The following is a 13,114-nucleotide window of genomic DNA, read 5'->3' on the forward strand; positions in this document are numbered from 1 at the left end:
GGAAATTAAAGAAGCCATTGGGTGGAAAGAAATTCAAGAAGAGAGTTTGGGTAATTGTTACACCATTAACTACCCCAATATCTAAGGAATGTGCTAATAAAACATAAGCAAAGGAGTCTAAGGGACACAATAATGAAGAGAAATAAGAAGAATTTATAAAAAAACATACCCTAGCACCTGAAGTTCATGTTGTTCCACATGAATCAAAGGAACCTAAAGAACAACAGTAAGAGGATGAGCTCAAAAAGGAGCAAGAAGATCTATGTTTAGCAAGTAAGTCTGAAACTGACCTCCTGTCATAGCTACTATAACCCCCCTTCGAAAAATTTCTCGTGATTTTATTTTGGAGCGTCCCTTTTGTCCATAGGAGCTCATCATTCATTATCGACAAGTATTCATGCCTATGTAAAAACTTATCATTTCATGCAATGCTTGTGATGTCTTGTTTTGACCTCAATCTGAACATTTTCAAACACAATTTATCTCTTGTCTTGACCTTTTAGCATTGTCGGTCTTCCCTTGCAGAATTGTTCAATCTTTGAAGGAATGCCAACCTTGATCTCAGAAACTACAAAATATTGGAAGGTAGGGCAATCTTAAGTTTAGAAATTGTGCAATTATGCGAGGTAAGCCAACCATGATCTCAAAAATTGCGCAAAAGCCTTTCCTACCCTTAGAAACTACACAATTCACTGAGGCAAGGAATTGTACAAGCCCTTGAACTTGGGAATTGTGTAATCCCCTTTGCTAGTTTGAAAAAGAAGTTTCCTGAAAAAGAATACTTGGCACCCCTAAAAAATAGGAGTTATCTGGTTAAGTCCACCAAGTTGCTAATTATGACGTTTAGACAAGTGGTGCTTTTTCCTTGATTTTAGGCATGTGCATCAGAAATTCTAACCCACCTAGATCTATTTAATTAAATCTCAGAGCTCATTTTCACACTCAATCTTGGAGTTATGGCCTTTCTAAGGAGATCAAGGAACTTTCAGTTCAGTTTGTGGTGCTTTTCCAGGTAAGTTTTGCATGTGTTGTTTTTGATCACTTTTTTTGTCGCTTTTATTTCTATGAGTGCTATTTTTCCTATTTATTTTCATAGTAGCTAGGATTTTAACTTATATTAAATTGTACAAGTGTTGGTTCGGTCTGTCATTCACTTTTTACAAGTGTCACATCAGCTTTGTGTTTTCCCACCAGTGGTCACCACTAAGGTGTCTTCCTATGCATGTTTGTTTTCCTGTTTGCATGTTGATTTTTGATATTTGATTCTCACTTATATATCTTACCCTTATTCATATCTACACTCTTTCTTGCATGATCACTCAGATCTGTCACTTTTCTATTTCCTTCCTAGGCAGATATGCTTTAACTTGGCCAATAGTTTCCTTCTTCAACTCTACAGTTTGCAACTCTAAGGCTCAATACTTGTGCTTGGCCTCTAAGACTACGCAATGCACAGTCCCTGGCTTTCCCAATTATGCATTTTGTAGTTCCATGGCTCAATCCTCACATTTGCCCACTAAGACTATGCAATGCGCAGTCTCTCCCTCAATCGGCCTAGGTCGAGACTACGCATTGTGCAGTATTAAGACTCAAGCTTCTCCCTTACCTGTTGAGACTGCGTAATGTCTAGTTCCTAAGGTCAGCCTCTCCACTTCAGTTTAGGAATTGCACAGTTCTTCCTCTCAAAATTGTGGTTGATGCCTTGATATTTTTTGTGGGTTGTTTTGCTTGAGATAACTTAGGTTTTCCGTGAGTGAATTTTTCTCCTACATGTACGACAATTTTTAGAACTTCTCTTGTTTAGTTACTTTTACTATGGCTCCCAAGAAATTTGTCTAAAAGGAAACTACAGAAAGCCGCACTGGGGAGGAAGTTGAGAGTACTCCAATATACTTGCCAGTTTTCTCAAACACTCAGCTATTTATAGAGAAAGATTCAGACATTACATGGCATAAGGTGAATGAGGCATTCTTAGCCAACAATTTCAAAATAGATTTTGAAGAGGGGTAGGTTTAGATCAATTTCCAAAGGTCAGTATTACGTAAGATTTCATTTAGGTATCCAGCTTTTCCATTTGCAGACATTGTCAACTGGATTCTGTCACATACGGATACAAAGACCATGGCTCTCAACAGTGCCAATGGATAAAGGCTTGCCTCTTTCATGGCACATGATTTTCAAAGTATGTATCATTTTTCAGTACGAGAATCTTACATTGATTCCCACTTCTATGTTGTCACAAGCTACTTGAGCATGAAGGATATCATCAAATTTTGGGTAAAAGAGCCTTCCAAATTTCGCGAAACATATAGCAACACTTACATGACCAAATCTCTCAAGAAGGATTTTTAGTACTTGATAATCCTTTGTTTTCGGATCTATGGTCAAAAGAGTACTAAGACCTTTCTCGAAGGCTGGGTATTCTTGCTAAATCATATTGTGAATGAAGGAAAACCATTCAACTGGTCATACTTTCTGACTCAACAATTGAGAATTCATGTGACTAACCCTAAGAACCCTCCTAAGGGAAAGAAAGCTAGATTATACATGTATGCTTGCTTGTTGGGTGCAATATGTGATCAAAATTCATTTCCTGGCATGAGTTGGACCTGGTGGGCAAAAGAACCTACCGTGCAAATTTACTGTAAGCTTCTTTCAGAGTACAACTACAAAGGAGTAATGGAAAATTTGATAGATCACTTCCTCATTCCATTATACAATATGACTTAGAGGAATATCGACCTTGCATGTCCCATAAGGTGATGGAAGCAATGTTGGAATTGGTGGATTGGTTTGCCTCACCAGATGATACTTATCTCAAATTGTTTGGAGGTCATAAGTTTCCTCATATGCTACCATGGTATGCCACCAATAGGTTGGTTATGCAATAATTTTCTTATCATCTTTCCACAAGGTTATCAAGAGTGTTGTGGAGGAAGAAGAAAGCACCTTGGCCCACTCTTCATTTGCCAATTGGATTGTACGAGATCAAGAATCTAAAGGTTGTTGACACCGAAGGTAAAGAGATAGAGAAATTTGCATTCGGTCACATGGAATTCAATTCGTATGATCCTAAGAGTGTTTGCAAACAACACTGTGCAAAGATTAATTTCACTTGGCCAAGCAAGACTTTTGCTAGACCCGAGGAGGAAAGGATAAAAAATTGTTATAATGCACCTAAGACTCGTGAACTAATCAACTTTGTAGGTGCATCACAAGTTACCTCTCAGAAATAAGTCACTCCATAAGCAGAACAAGTAGAAAGACACAACCCATTGCGTGAAAAGGGTAAGAGGAAGGTTGTGCACAATCCAGCAAAAGAACAGAGCTACAAATGGAAAGCAGATCCAATCATCTTGAAAGCATCCATAGCAGTGGAAAAGAAGAGGAAATAGAGGAAGAAGGAAGAAGAAAGAAGAACTAAAGCAGAAGGAAGAACAAGAACAAAAGAGACTAGAAGAAGAAAGGCAAAGAAAAGAAGAAGAAAGAGGAAGGAAAAAACAAAAAGAAGCAACAAATAAGCAAGCAGAAGAAGAGGAACATAACCATCTACTGGAGGAAGAGAGAAAGCAATTGTAGGATAAGGAAATTGCTCAATAAATTGAAGATATAATATTAATCTAAGATATGGAGGTACATCTGGAGCATCTAAACAAATATGTTGATCTCATGCTAAGCACACAATAGATCACTAGTCAGTGTCCCCCTCCTCCGATAGAAGAGAAAGCTCCAAGCGAAGAAGAGGAAATTGTTCCTCTTGATGATACATACAATATAAATTATGATGAGCTTCATAAGAAGATTGTACAAGTGATAAAGAAACACTTTTCTGATGGTCTTACATCTCCTATGTTCATTAGAGAAAGGGTGATTGTGATGGATACCAGGAGGAATCCATAAGCCATTGTTGTAGCCAACTTGGCCTTTCTAGGTGCTACCAAGTCAAACACAGAGTATCTCATGGCCAAGAATAGAATATGGAAAATAACTTACAGGCTACAAGAAAACAAGTGGAACAACTCCAAGCAAAGGCCCAGAAAGTAGCTCTCGCACAAGTGTATCTAGAAGAAATCAAGGCATCCATACTTGGGTGAAGTTTCAACATTGGGAGACACCATGAGAAGTCTATACAAGGAGCTTATCACTGTGCACAAAGAAGTTTTTCGCTTGCAAAACATGAAGCAAAAGTGCTAAGACAATGCTAAATCTCTTAAGGTTGTCCATATAGGCATTGGTAATGTGCATGAGTGGACAATACTGTACAAAAGTACACCTCTCGAGTTGGTGAAGAAGACAAGGAAACATGCTGAGTTGGAGAAAGTAGGGGTGTGGATGCTTATCTAAGTAACAAACAACTTGTCTCATTCATCGCAAACATTCAGGCCTTGTATGCATGATTGTACAATAGTGTATATTTCATGGTGAATTCACACAAGATCCCTTCAATTGGCTCTCTCACCGAAGCCAAAGGAAAGAATAAAATTAGATAGGAGATTGAAGAATACTTGGACCAGCTCAAGCAGGTCACTACGAAGGAATATCTAGGGCTGAACAAGAATAATATGAAAAAGTACAATGGTGGCCCTTTCTAGATTAATACCATGTTTCTCCTACTGAAGAAGGAAACTCAAACTAGTTCCATGATAGTGTACCCAAATGCAATGGAGGCTATAGAGTCTACTTCCATCCTGATCCCATCTCAAAGTTTGGGGAATTCATCACATAGTACAAAGCTTGGTATCACTATGTAACCAAAAATCTACAATATGAAGTGGTTGAGCTAGAGTTTCCCCAAACTCAGGCTTGACATGGCATTTGTCTTATTAGGCTTTCTAATTGACTCTACCTAATTTTGTCTTATATGGGTACATGTAATTTTGTATTTAAACATTTTGTAAGTGGAAGTCCAAGTGTCAATGTTGGAATATGAAGAGTCATTATGTAAATAAGTCTAAAGGCCACGAGGAAGTTAAATATTCACAAAGGGAGATGAATATTCATCCCATTTGTTATAAAAATATACCCTCATTATTCATGTAAAAGGGCTTTTGGCTAGGATTTTGGCTTAGGATCAGAAGCTTGGGAGTTTTGTTGAGAGCCTTGGCTTCTCCTTAGCATAGAGGGAGTATATTTATTTGGAGGAGAAGGTGTTCACTTCATGTTCCACTATTGGGACTAGTGTTTTTTCAATTGTATATGTATGCTTGGGACTTTCACTTTAAGAAAAGCTCAGAGAAGATACATTGTCATGCATATATTGTGAATATAGTAGAACTATTCTTGTTATGTTTGAAATATATGTTATTTCATTTACGCTAATGCTTATGAACTATTTCATTTGCATTAGTACGAATCTTGCTGAATGTGTGATGTTATGTATGTCTATCATGGTTATCATGTGAACTGTTTTGTAGGCTAACTTATGATTTATTTTATGCCTGTGTGTTCCTTTCAAGTTGCGTACTATTACAGGCTTCTAAGGGGCTCACTAACTTAATTCCCCTTGTTGTGTTAGAACCTCTCATGCATTGCACTTGAATATACACAAATTTATACATTCATTTCACCAAAGTCACAAATGCATCATTCTATGCATTATCGCGGCCAATGCATACTATTAAAACCCATTATTTTAGAAATTGTGTTGTATTCTGGATGGGGCTCCTACTCCAAAGGGTGTGAGGTATAATTGGGACTTCATATTGGGGAGAATCCCTAAATGTTGGCGGGTCCAACACCATTAACACCTACTTATTTAGAAAATTAATAAATTGAAGGAGGAAAATGAAAATTTAAGGAAACAAATTACCATGGTTGAAGGGAAACTTTAGTTTAGAAAACAAAATGGATTAGAAACCCTAGCAAAAGTGGCAGAAGAAATGTCACTTAGATTATGTGATGGATGTAAGAAAGTGATGGAGGAAGTAGATTGTGAAAGGCCAACCACTATTTTGGTTGGAATTCAAGTTGGATGGCAAGATGAAGTGCTTCAAACCAGTGTTCCATAAGAACCTGCTGAAGATGTTGCTATTACATAAGAACCAATAGTTGAAGTAGAGTAGGATGGAGAAAAATAGTGTGCTATTCCATAAGAACTTGTTTATGATGCTATTGTTACAGAAAAAATAGTAGCTAAAATAGAGCAAACTGAAATAAAACTGGTCATTGCTTCACAAGAACCTATCAACGATAATAGGTCCTTATACTACTAGTGTAGCCCCTTATTATTATTAGTGCAACCCCCTTATTGTATTGTTTTTCGCATGTAGTCCCCATGTTGTTATTATTGTGTCCAAGTAGTCCCCATATTTGTAGTATTGTGCATCATAGAAGCTCACTAGTGTTATTGTTTTTCCCTTACAATATTACTGTTATGTAGGATCTGATTATATTGGGACCCCTTAGACTCCTATATAAAGAAAGGAGGCCTTGTCACTTGTATCATCCAAGAATTGTTCATTTGTGTAATGTAAAGAATGTTACCCCCTCGAAGAGGTTGATTTTGAAGGAGTCGATCTATCTTTTCTTCTATTTTGTGAGATGGTTGCATAACATTTAGTATCAGAGCTTTGGATTCTAGGGTTTTGCTGCTCCAAATAGGTCATCGTATAGTTTTCACATAAAAAAATTTATGCAACGTTTTAGAAGCTAAAAACGAAACCCATTTAATATGAAATCTCGCTGAACCTCAGGTCTGAATTTTAGATCTTGTCTCGCTATATTTTCAGAGATATGATCCAAGGAAGTTAGGGTTTTTACAGGATCTTGAATTACATCCCAAACATGTGACCTTGGGAAAATCATCATAAATTTCTATTTGAGTATCAGATTGAAATTTCATAAAATGTTACAGAAAGAGGCTGGCCAGTAGTTTTATATATATTAGTTTCAGATCGTAAGGTCAAAACAATGACACGTGGCACTTCTTACAAGTTTGCTCTACTGAACCAGTCTATAATCTGGTAATTGTGGGAGATTTAGCATAACTCTTTCTTGAAGAATCTAATATTAATATGACTGGTGGGGTTAGAAACAAGACTCAAAGAGCTACCAAAGGACACAATTTCAGAACTTTGAGATCCAAAATTACATAGTTACAATCATTTCAAGATCGAGTGCATAAAAGAAAGAAAAAGAGATATGAGGAAGTTTGATGGCAAGGATCCGATAACTTGGATACTATAGATGGAGCAATATTTTGATCTACATGATGTGAAACTATTACAAAAGGTATGTATTGCATCCTTATATTTAGAACTAAGTCAATTTGTATGGTACAGAGGGATTTGTTCTCGTAAACCACTTGTTACCTGGTCAATTTTCACAGAGGAAATGATAGCACATTATGAGGATACAAAGAGCAACACCTTCTTTAGCCAATTGGTAAATCTCAAACAAAAGGGTTCAATGGTAGGGCACATTGAGGACTTCCAAAAATTGAATATAAGGGTAAATGATATTCCAGATAAGTAGAGGATTGATGTCTTCATAGGGACTTTAAAGGATAACATTCAACATGAGGTTCATCTTTGGGAACCTGATTCATTGGAGAAGGCATTCAGGTTGGCAAGAAAATTTGATAGCAAAATTATGGCAACAACTAATCCTACAACTCACAACTATAAATATGGAAGTGTTGTTTCTCCTAACCTTACACAACCTACAAGTTTGACACCACAAAAATTGGAAGAAAAAAGAGAAAAAGGGCTTTGTTACAGTTGTGATAGAAAATTCACTAAAGGTCATAAGTGTGCTAAGAAGAAATTATTTTACATAGATTGTGAAGAGGAGGAAGAAAAGGATAAAGAAATGTCAAAAGAAGAGGATATACACCAGGAACCAACTCCAAAGAAAGAAGAAATGGCATCGACCATATCTTGTAATGCATTAGAAGGAGTTACCACTCCTCAAACTCTGAAGATAGAAGAACATATCAATAAGAAAAAGGTTCAAGAAGTGAAATATCACATCGAGCATCAAGAAATGAATCCAACCATATATTGTAATGCATTTGAAGGAAGTACCACTCCTCGAACTCTCAATATAGAAGGACATATCAAGAAGAAAAAGGTTCAAGCAATGATATATCACATCGAGCATCAACAACAAGTTCTACAACTTTTAAAGGATAACCCCACTTTGGTGTAGAATCGAATGAAACAATAGGCATATCAACATCCTAGTGAAAGAAGTTTTGATGTAAGTGATTCGATATTTTTACGATTATAGCCATACAAACAAATGTCCCTTAATCAATATAATAAGGATAATAAATTATCACCAAATTACTATGGTCATTACAAGGTGATGCAAAAGATTGGTACTATGGCATACAAATTGGAGCTTCCTACATATTCTCGAGTTCCCCCAGTTTTCCATGTTTCATGATTAAAGAAGGCTATAGGTGACAAGCTCTCAGTTTAAACAATATTGCTAGAACTTGACGGGCAAGAAAAAATCATAGTGGAACCTGAAGAAGTGACGGAAAGAAGAACTCAACAACTACGAATCTGATCAATTTCTGAGTATCTCATCAAGTGGAAGAACTTAACTACTGAATATTCTGCATGGGAGGAGGATAATTTTATACATAAGCATCAAGAACTACTCAAGCGTTGAGGACAACACTTTTTGAAGGAGAGGGGCATGTTAGGTCCCTATACTACTAGTGTAGCCCCTTATTATTATTAGTGCAACCCCCTTATTGTATTGTTTTTCCCATGTAGTCCCCATGTTGTTATTATTGTGCCCAAGTAGTCCCCATGTTGTTATTATTGTGCCCCATAGAAGCCCACTATTATTATTTTTGTGCCCCTACAATATTATTGTTATGTAGTCTCTGATTATAATGGGACCCCATAGACTCCTATATAAAGAAATGAGGTCTTGTCATTTGTATCATCCAAGAATTGTTCATTTGTGTAATGTAAAGGAGGTTGCCCCCTCAAAGAGGTTGATTTTGAAGGTGTTGATCTATGTTTTCTTCTATTTTGTGAGCTGGTGCATAACAAACGATGTTGTTACCACACAAGAAACAATAGTTTAGATAGTGCAACCAGTGGAGAAAGGGAATGAAGAGATGCTTCAGGAAAGCATTAAAATTGTCATTGTAATAGTAACAAAAATAGTTCAATTAAATCCCGAGGAGCCATTGAATTCAACATTTTTTATTGAGGAATTTGAGAAGTAGAGGAAATTAGCAATCTCACTGAAATTTGAAGTTATTACTTTGAAACAACATAGGTAATTTGTTGATAATTTGAATTCAACGTTAGGACTTGATGAGGATTTAGAAAGGAAGGAAGCAAAAATTGTTGCAAGTGGAAGAATTGCAAAAGGAACTACAACTGTTACAACAGGAAAATGAGTCTATGTATGAACTTGTTCACAATATATTAAGTTGTAGACCTCCTTCTCTGTCCTATCCCCTGATTTTGCAAGAAAAGTGCTTCATTTTTCTATTAATATCCCTCAAGGAGAAACAACCATGTGAGGTAAATAAGGCTCAATACTCTTTGGAAACTCTCCAAAAGGACACTTTTCCAGAACAACATCTACTATGTGAACTATATCCGAATGAATATGTTTTTTTGGTGAAATATCTCTTAACCTCACACCATACGTTGGAGATGTTCAATTGAGATATTTTGTGTCTTTTGTGAAAAATCATATTAGTTGGAAGGCTACCCATGATAGTTTAATATCTAATTAAGAAAGGGTGAAATCGCTTATTAAAAATGAACCAGGGTCATCTAGAAGAGTCTTGAGGCTATATAAAAGGATATGGCAATGATTCAGACACTAAGAAGATGCTAACGGAGTTCAGAAACAAGTTTTTAGAATGTTTTCTTAGAAACAATAGAGGGATGAGACGAGATGCATTGGATGGGAATAAACTTAGATGGGACACTTGCAGGAAAGATTTAAGAGATGAGGACCCTTATTGTTTTCTAAATTTTATCCAGGCACTCTGTAGGGTTTTTAATTATGCAGAGTGAATTATGAGATGTGGGACTGGTTGACTTGGACTTAGGTTCATATTTCATATTATTTGGCTCCCTAGCTATCAGTATCAGTATCCATATCATCTTACTAATAAATTATGGGAAATGGAATGAGTACTTTCCTAAGGCTACAAAGGAGATAAAGAGGATACTGCAGGAGCCTACAATTTTTTAGAATTTCACTCTCAACACATTAGGAACTAAATACAAGGATCTGCATGAGCACATGCATACACTTAAGCTGGGGGAAGATGTTGGGACGTGAAATTGGCATCTTTTTTCACTCATTTTCCTACCTTTTATTTTCCCTTTTTGATTCTCGAGATCATACTCTGCCACTATAATAACTATTATCAACCTAAGTATGTATTTTTTTTTATATTTCCATCATTATGACCCAATTATAATTGTAATTTTGCATGAGAAGTACTATTTTACGATTTTTTCTCATAAAACAGACTATTGCCTTGTTACAGAGTTTGTGGTCGGAGATGTTGTTGTAGGATTAAACTTTCTAGTTTTTCCTTACCAAGAACAGGACAAGGACTCACTAAGTATTGTTGTTACACATGAATATATACTTTGGATGTGCTGACCTCCTTCAATTAGTTATGAATAATAATTTGGAAAGCATCTGGTCAAAATATAGTTTGACTGTCAAATGAGTTTATGGACAATGTAGCTAAAATAGTTAGGATTTTCTATTGATAATTATTGTAATTTGGAAAAGTTGTTACAAATTTTTCTTAACCTTGGAATTTTTTATAAAAATTTTGATATGTATTATCAAATTATATCACATGATAATTGAGATTCTCATGATGATATGATCATTGTCATTTGAAACTATAAAGAGGTGTGCTCTCTACCCGCACGAGATAGACATATAGAAACAAATAGACAATGATAGAGGGGGAGAGCACCAACATTGTAATATTTTATGTTTCATTAATGCAATCTCAATCATTCGTGGCACCATACCTTTATATTGACTAGCTTGTGTGTTGTGTAGTGTACCAACCCCTGCTAGGAAGGAAGGGCCCTCCTTCTTAGTAGGGATCACTGGTTAGGAAGGTACTGTAGTTGTTTGATTTATTTCCTCTCAGTTATAATTCATGTGTGATTGTTGTTACTATTATTATTAGTCTTGTTCATGCTTTAATGATTGCATAATTCTAACCTCTGTATTGTGTAACAACATAGGTCTTGGACTGGTCCCTTTGTTAGTGTGAAAATTATTTAATTCTTGTTACAGTTTGATGGTGTGTTCATTTCATTTGAATGTGTGTTTCAAAATTTGTTGAGAGAATGGTTTCCAAAAGTTCTATTATTTTCTAAATAAGAGGGACATTGTGATAGAGTGGTATTATTCTTCATTGTGTGCTCATTTCTTGAGAGTGTGAACAAGGTTTGAGAGTGTAAAAACCATAGTGTTGAATTGTTGATAGTGTCATTACAATGGTTGAATTTAAAATTCATTAGCACTAGTCATCATTTTCCCTTGCATAACTTTTGTGTAATAGCCTTGCAATAACAAAACCTATGCGGATCAATAATTAATGTGAAGAGCTAGAACTATTGCTCTGAATTAAAAGGCAAATTGTTCTATCCAACAACAAGTTGAAGCAAAAGCTATAAACAACTTTCACGTAATGCAAGTCAAAGAAAAACTTTCAATGTTGTATGAAATCTAAAGAAAAATTATTTAAATATCAAAGTAAACATAAATAATCCAATAGTGTGTAAAATAATTAAATAAACAATATACAATTTGAATCAATCAGATTGGCCAACAAATGAAGCCTTGGTGTGCATTTTAGTGAAGCAAGACAATTTTTGCCTACTTCACAAGAATTCACGTTTGACCTTCATTACAAGGCAAAATTGAATGATTCATATTGGAGATTACTTTTTTACTTATAATTAACATTAATTTTGCACATAGAAATTTCTGTTATGTAAGCATATGCCAAATTGGATCGATTTTGTAGGGATAAAGTCAAGGATTTTGTGCCTCAAATAAATGCACACCAAGACCAATACTTAATTGAATGTGCAATACTGATTATTCCAAACTAAATATAAAACCATTTTATGCAACGTATCATAATCATTTTCATAAAGGAAATATTATGCACTAAAATCCAAGTCTGCCAGACTAGAAATGTTGGAAACAATGATAACACTAAGAGGGTGGGGGGAGGGTGCGGTGGGCGGTGAATTTGTATTAAGGCTAATTTTAAACTTTTATGCCTTTTTTCTTTCCTTATTCAAGCTTGGAATCCATACATATAATAAAAAATAATATGTAATATGGCAGCAACATGAAATCAACATACAAGCATACACATCATGAGTATCATACACATGAAACACAAGGTTTTTACATGGAAACCCTTTCGGGAAAAAACCTCCAAAGCTTGTTGTTGTTATTGATGTAAATAAGAGCACCTAATCTATTACAACAATCTTTTCTTTTGTGTGCACATACTCATAGGAAGTACCAACTCCCTTGGATTGTTTGCTAGCACTGACTAGCCAGAAGCAACGACTAGCCGGAAGCACCAACTCCCTCTTTTTGTAGACACCTATCCAACTTATTAGAAGTATCATGTGAAGCACCAACTTCACGGATTTGTTGCAAGCACCAACTTGCAGCTCCTTGGATTTATGCGAGTACGAACTTGCAGGAGGCACCAACCCCCAAGCCTTCTCAAGCACCCACTAGAGATGGAAGCACCAACCTCTTGTATGTATGCTCCAACCCACACTCAAATATGAACTGAATGTTCTCTATAATTTGGCAGCCACTCTACCTAATATCATCTATATTCTTCACAGCCCTTGGCCCACACAACACTCTCTACACCTTTTCTTGCTCTACAGCATCACATTGATCTAATCAACAACAGTCACTCATCATAGCTCCTTGTAACACTCTAATGTTCTCATCCCTTTGCATGATATACAATAACACGATGTTTCATTCACAACACTCATCATCTCAACTAGGCCATGCAGTCCTCTCTACTCTCTTTGCTTCAACTGCATGAGATCAGGTCTCGACCTCTTGCTCTTCAACAACACACACTCAGCACTAGGCCTTGTTT

The sequence above is a fragment of the Pinus tabuliformis genome, chromosome J (assembly GCF_031772625.1).
Source record: "Pinus tabuliformis cultivar Carrire ecotype Pingquan chromosome J, CPIR1, whole genome shotgun sequence".
NCBI lineage: Eukaryota > Viridiplantae > Streptophyta > Pinopsida > Pinales > Pinaceae > Pinus > Pinus tabuliformis.